The sequence below is a fragment of the Octodon degus genome, unplaced genomic scaffold, assembly GCF_000260255.1.
Source record: "Octodon degus isolate 3935 unplaced genomic scaffold, OctDeg1.0 scaffold00043, whole genome shotgun sequence".
NCBI classification, from domain to species: Eukaryota; Metazoa; Chordata; class Mammalia; order Rodentia; family Octodontidae; genus Octodon; species Octodon degus.
In genome coordinates this window covers 1,222,354-1,229,310 of record NW_004524619.1, presented here as the reverse complement: position 1 = coordinate 1,229,310, position 6,957 = coordinate 1,222,354, and the positions used below count along the sequence as shown (strand labels likewise).

At 35.7% G+C, this 6,957-nt stretch overlaps 1 pseudogene; it reads left to right on the top strand.

Moving 5' to 3' along the window:
• The first annotated feature begins 948 nt into the window (after positions 1-948).
• LOC101560316 lies at positions 949-1,692 on the top strand (annotated as a pseudogene).
• The last annotated feature ends 5,265 nt before the right edge of the window (positions 1,693-6,957 follow it).

The following is a 6,957-nucleotide window of genomic DNA, read 5'->3' as shown; positions in this document are numbered from 1 at the left end:
TCAAAAACTATAGGAAACAAAAAATAGACACATGGGATTTTTAAAAGTAAAAAGGATTCTTTACAGAAGCAATGAAAAGACTACTATTATAGGAAAAAAAAATTGCCAACTATTCCCTTGACAAAAGATTAATATCTAGAATATAAAAGGAGCTCAGCAAACTTCATACCAGCAATAACAAAAGTAACAACAACAAAACAACTAAACACATAATCAAATTAAAAATGTACAAATAATCTTACGTAGACACTTCTCAAACTACAAGATACAAATGGAAGCAAGTATATGAAAAAAATTCTCAATAATAAAACCATTAAAGAAATGAAAATCAAGAATAACATAATGAGATATTATTTCACTGCAGTTAGAATGGCTATCATCAACATATCAAAAGAAAATGTTGATGAAAATGTGAAGAAAAAAAATTCTTTTCATGCCCTGTTAGTGGGAAGGCAACAGGGTTAAGTCTTGTATCTTCTATGGAACTTCTTCAAAAAATTAAAATTGGATTTGCCATTTGGTCCAGCTATGCCACTCATAGATAAAGATCCAAAGAAAGTGAAGCCAGCATACCAAAAGGACACTTGCTGCACCATGTTTATTGTGACATTTTTCACGGCAGCCAGTGTATGGGGTCGCCATGTGTTCCCTTTCATATGTAAGCTCGAAAATGTCCATGTGAATACAGAACATTGATTGCTAAAGGTTAGGGGCAGTAAAGGTGAATGAAGGGAAGTTGGATTTGGGAAAATGGGGGTGTTATGTACATGTGTTGAAATATCACACTAAACTCCATTAAAAAGTACAATGAATATAGGTTAATAACAATAACAAAATATTTAAAAAGGACCATTATTTATATATGAAGAACCAGACAACTACAAATTCAAAAGCCTACAAAAATCATAAAATTAATTATAATCTCCAGTCTCTTTTCTGGCTGGAACCATGGAGGGGGTAGAAGAGGAGAAAAAGAAGGTTCCTGCTGTGCCAGAGACCCTTAAGAAAAAGCAAAGACATTTCGCAGAGCTGAAGATAAAGCGCCTGAGAAAGTTTTCCTAGAAGATGCTTCGCAAGGCGAGGAGGAAGCTCATCTATGAAAAAGGCAGACACTATCATAAAGAGTACAGACAAATGTGCAGAACTGAGATCCGAATGGCTAGGATGGTGAGAAAAGCTGGCAACTTCTACGTCCCTGCAGAGCCCAAGCTGGCATTTGTCATCCGGAGCAGGGGTATCAGTGGTATGAGCCCAAAGGTCCACAAGGTGTTGCAGTTTCTTCGCCTTTGCCAAATCTTCAATGGTACCTTCATTAAGCTCAACAAGGCTTCAATTAACATGCTGAGAATTGTGGAGCCATACATTGCATGGGGGTACCCATATCTGAAGTCAATGAATGAATTAATATACAAGTGTGGCTATAGCAAAATCGATAAGAAGTGAATTGCCTTGACAGATAATTCATTGTTTGCTCAGTCTCTTGGTAAATACAGCATCATCTGCATGGAGGAGCTGATTCATGAGATCTACACTGTTAGAAAATGCTTTGAAGAGGCAAATAACTTCCTGTGGTCATTCAAGTTATCATGTCCTCGAGGTGGAATGCAGAAAAAGACCACCCACTTTGTGGAAGGTGGAGATGCTGGAAATAGGGAAGACCAGAACAACAGGCTTATTAAAAGGATGAACTAAGATATCTACCATGGTGTTTTCATGATTTGGTCAGTTAATAAAGTATCTACTTCCAAAAACAAAAGAAAGACAAACAAACAAATGAATTATAAGCTCCAACTTGAAAATATATATAAAACTCTAATCCTTTGTGGAGTACAAAATTTAGAATGAATAAGGGAATAACAAATAGGATAAATATTGGTTACATCCTTGTCTGCAATTTTAAACAGTTGTGCCAAATTATTTCACTTGAATTTTACAATACTCTTGGAAAGTACCTTTGATATGTTTCATCAGTTTTCTCATATTATCCACGAAGTAATTAAAACTGAATGAGATAGATGACAAAGTTAAGGTCACATAGTAATAAATAGCAAAGATGAATACATACACATTTTGACTCAAACTTCAATGCTGTTACTCCTATCTAAAACTGTTATTCTGTGAGCCAAAATGAAACTTGATTTTAAATACAAAATAGTGGTAATAGTTTGGAATAAATATTAATAATAGTCATATTAAATATTATTACTTCCAAGCTGGAAAATCCAACTACAAACAGTCTTTTGATTTATTCATTGGAATGTCTGACTCTCAAATGGACTTAGATAATTTTGTTCATATGAATTAAGCATTACAGTATACAAAGAAATAAAAATGGTCAGTCTTTTTTTGTAGATTGTAGAAAAGATGCAATCATGCTCCTTTGGCCTTTGGAGGAGGGAGTGAAAGAAATTACTTTTTCTTTTTCCACGGCTTGCAAAGCTGCTGAAAATGGATGAGTCGCCAATTTTGATAAGATCCATGACTGGTATCATAATTTGCAGTGATTCATCTGTGATTTTTTTTTCCTCTTCCAAAATAAGGTCTGAAACAAAACTAAAGCTTTAGGAAAAAAGATAACAACTGGCATTTTTATCTCTTTTGTGTGTTCATATGTGTGTGAAATGGAACTTAGGATAGATTTAGAATACATTTGATTCTAGCGCAGTAAGCAATCTGAAAGCTGATCTGCCCACCCCTTAACTGTCCTGCCCCCAGATGTTATGATGGAAGCAAGAAAGACCTTTGTGGTTCTTGGGTTACAGTATCCCTGTTTTGTGCTTTATTTTTAAAGATACACAGAAATAGACTTTCTTTCATTCTACTTCACATCATGGGATAAGTTTTCCTATTGATTCCTAAACAGAATAACCCTCCTTCACTCTACCTGGAAGATAACTTGACATTAGAGATAACGTCATCATTCCTAAAACTATAAATTGCACTGTATCAGATGCTTTATTCTCTTTTTTGTGCCCAAAATTCTTAGTTAAAAAAAATTGTATCCTGATGTGAACCTATAGTCCCAAGGCATTGAACTTTATAGCACATAAATCTGGCAGACAATAGCTTAAATGTTTCCTTTCTAAAAATTTAGATGTATAGTTAAAAAGATAAATTCTAAATCCTTGGATAAAACAAGAAAAGCAACAGTATTATGGTTTTTTTTTCTTGCTATGTTTTAGTCAAAGATCTAGAGGAATCTTTTTGACCAGTAGTAATAATTATGATAGCAAAATTTCTCATAGAAACTTCTGTTTTGGGATTGTTAAGTTATACAGTGTAAATGCATTTGTAAGCAGGAGATTGATTATTTTCATTATAATTGTGTAGATTAGCTGGAGAAAAATCTTAACAGTTGCTGTGGAATTCTAGATACCTGTGTGTACACGCCAGTTATTTGTTCTCTGCCTACCACCTCACTTCAAAATAAGAAAGAATAAAGAGAAATGAGAAAATGGGTTATTTGATTTATGACTTTAGACTGAAAGTTCTATAAAATTAAACATCATGCCTCTCTAGATATTTCACTCTTCACCAAAGAACCTTTGAATTCTTGGCAATAATCTAATCGCATATCATTCTTGGCAATAATACTAATAAATACTCCGATGTAACTTTTCAACAAAGCAAATTTCCAGCTCCAAATTTCTATTGGTTAAAGTTTTGAACCCATGTTTGAAACTATTAATATTTATCTTGATTGGCTTACTCAAGTTTTCAAAATCTTTTTTTCTTCTGGCCCATGTGAAAAGGATTAGGGAAATTTTATCAATGCTTATTCATAACTACCATATGTGGTGCTAAATTATTATAAGAAATTGAACTGATTATGGGCAGTGAATATTAATTCGCTGCTGAAAATCTCTTCATTTTTGGATCTCAGTACTACCTTGAAAAGCATTTTATCTCTTTTGGTGAGGGACTGACAACTTGATGAACTATAAAAGCAGAGAAAATGGGGATTAGGGAGTGGGGTGCTCCTTTGTGAAACAAAAGGAAAATTTCCGAGAATAAAATACGGGCTCATAATGGAAAGTCAAGGGGTTCACGTTGGCCTAGTCACAATCATAATCTAGTGTGTATGTGTGTAACATATATATATTTCTGGGTGGAAGGCGGAGACATTAGAGTAGACATTAGTTCTTCTCTGAAGAGCAGAAACAGACATGCTTCAGTGTCTCACACGAAAGAAATAGCACAGTCAAGTCAGGTGTGGTGGCACAAGCCTATAATCCCAGCACTTATGAGGTGGAGGAAGTGGATTGCCTTGAGTTTGAAGCCAAACTGGGCTACCTAGTGAGATCAAGGCCAATCTGAACTGCATATTGAGACCTTGTTTCAAAAAACCAACCAACCAACCAACCAAACAAATAAACAAACAAACCATCAAACAAACATAAAAAGCACAGCCAAGTCTGTTAATTGAGAAGTTTTTTTAAATAGGAATTTTTAAAGGCAGGTTTAAATGAAACCAATGGAGGACCAGCAATCACAAGAAGATATCTCTGGATCTTCAGGAATGAGCAGAGGACGCAGTAAAGGCCAAGGGCACACCTGTGATTATGGAAGAGATCTACATGTGAGGAACTACAGCTTTACAAAAAAGGGATGCAAACAATTGTACTGATGCACAAGTCAAGGGACTCTGACTTCCTGGCCTGCTCCCTACTCTGTCAGTGCTATCTCCTTATTGGTCAAAATGAACTGGAAGCCAGAAATCAAGGTAACAGTTGATAAAGTCTGTATCAAATGGCTCCTGGGGCACGGAGCTGAGAAGAGGGGGCTGGAGAGTAGATCTGAGGAACTGAGAGAGTATGTCCAAAGCAGCTCACACCTGCCTTGAAGGAGGTGGTAAGTTTTATTGCAGAGTGCTCAGACAATTTGATCTTTCAGAGCTCTGAGCAGTGGCATAGCCATGGGCTTCCATGTCCTGTAAAGCAATCTAAGTGACTGGATCCGTTAATCTCTGTGCTGAACCTTTTTCAGATATCCCCAGGTTAAGTCAGTACTAGAGAGGCAGCTATGCTGTATAGGAGACAGGTCCCAAAATTTTTGGATTATGTATTACATTTATGTTTGCACAAAGACTCTGGATCTTGTGATAATGAGACTCCTCAAAAGACCATTTATGCCCAAAGCATTTCCATGTCCATTGATATTCTGCTTCATATCTTTCATGTTTTGGTAAATTTTAAGTTTAAAAGTATATAGTATGATTGAAAGCCAATTTTACTCGTATGACTTAAAAACATAAGAAAAACTAAAGAAATTAATAGTTAGAATTGTTATAAGGATGATCAGTATATGAAACATTGCACTCAGCTTATAGATAAAAGATGTGTTATTGACTGTGAATGCATGTTGTTAGACTAAAGATCAAACAAACAGAAATTATAATTACACAATACCTGGGCTATAGTTATTAAGATAGGGCATGGAAAAATGATGTAAAACTTTAAGCATTAGATTTATCAGTAATAGTTTAATAAATCAGATTAAATGCTATCCAAATGTTGAGAATATTCTGATAATCTCATCATTTACACTTAAAATTTCTTTTTCCTTGTAATGATTAAATGGTATTTAAATGATTAGGTCTCACAAGTACCACTGATACTTACCGGGTGAATTTGCTGCTGAGTGGAAGATGGAAGTCATTATCCCTAACAACAAGCAATTTACATCTATTTTGTCAGCAAAAGCACATACCTGAGGATCTAGCTTAGGGTAGCTTAGGGCACTCACTAGTGCAGTGACCGTAGAACAATGCTGTGGTGATCTTCTATGCAGTGAGCACTACACTGCTTATGCCTCTTATCTTTTACTTCCATTAATGGAGTTTTCTAAGGAGTCACTTTAAGTTCTGTAAGATGCTAAAGATGGCCATTTGTGAAGAATATACCCCACTTCTGTCTTTGCTTTTAAAGATAACTTACATTATTTAAAGGGGTAGGCAGGAATTTGGAGTCCTGCTAAGTCTTCACTTTATAGAGAGCTATCAGAAGTGAAGTCAGTGAGCTTGGTCCAAAATTGCCCAGGAATTAGTGATGGAGACTACACTGGTGGGACACAGAATGTCAACAATGTTAGTAGATAAAGTGGCAGAGAAGCATCAACTCAAGGGGCTGTCCCACCCAGCCCAGCGGAAAAGACGTATCAAAGATAGCTATGAGCTGGCAGGGAATGTAGACACTGGGAAAGGAACTATAATGTGTCCATATTTGTTTTCTGCTGGTCTGCTAAGGAGACAAATGACTAATCTTTGCAGGTAGAACAATTTTAGGTGACTATGGGAATTGGATAAAATGAATTCTTTATCACCATTATTAAAAATGAAAACAGAAAACAAAACTGTGTTATATTTTTATACTTTCCCTAGATCAGTACTATGTTCTGTTTCATCGATTGGGGAAAGAAATTGCTGTTTGCCTGTTTCCCGTTTTCCCTTTAGCCCTCATACTCATATTATCTCTTTCTGTAAACTATTTTTATGGATACTTTCCTTGCTTCTCTAAGACTGGAAGCCACTACTTTGTCTCTAATTCTTGAAGACTAGAAGCCACTACTTTGTAGTACATCCTTTTAGCATGTTATTCCATGTAACACCTATCATACATGGCTATTTCTTTCTATTTTTTAAAATGGCAGAATATTTATTGAAGGAAAGAAAGCTTCTGTCTGAGAGAGGCACTGAAAGGGACCCAACTGGGCTGCCTGTAGCTATTTATTTCTGAGATCATGTATTTGGGCACTACCTCAGTGAGTTCTGAGGTCACATCTTCTTAGTTCCATTGTATTTCTTACTACCTAGAGAATAGGGGCTGTTCCCCACCTACTTGTATACATTCAGTTCAGTAATCAGATGACCAATAATGTTTTAACCCTACAATCCTTTCTCTTGAATAGTATATACATTTCTGTTGTTACTCATATTCCCTAATGCATTTTGAGTTCTCC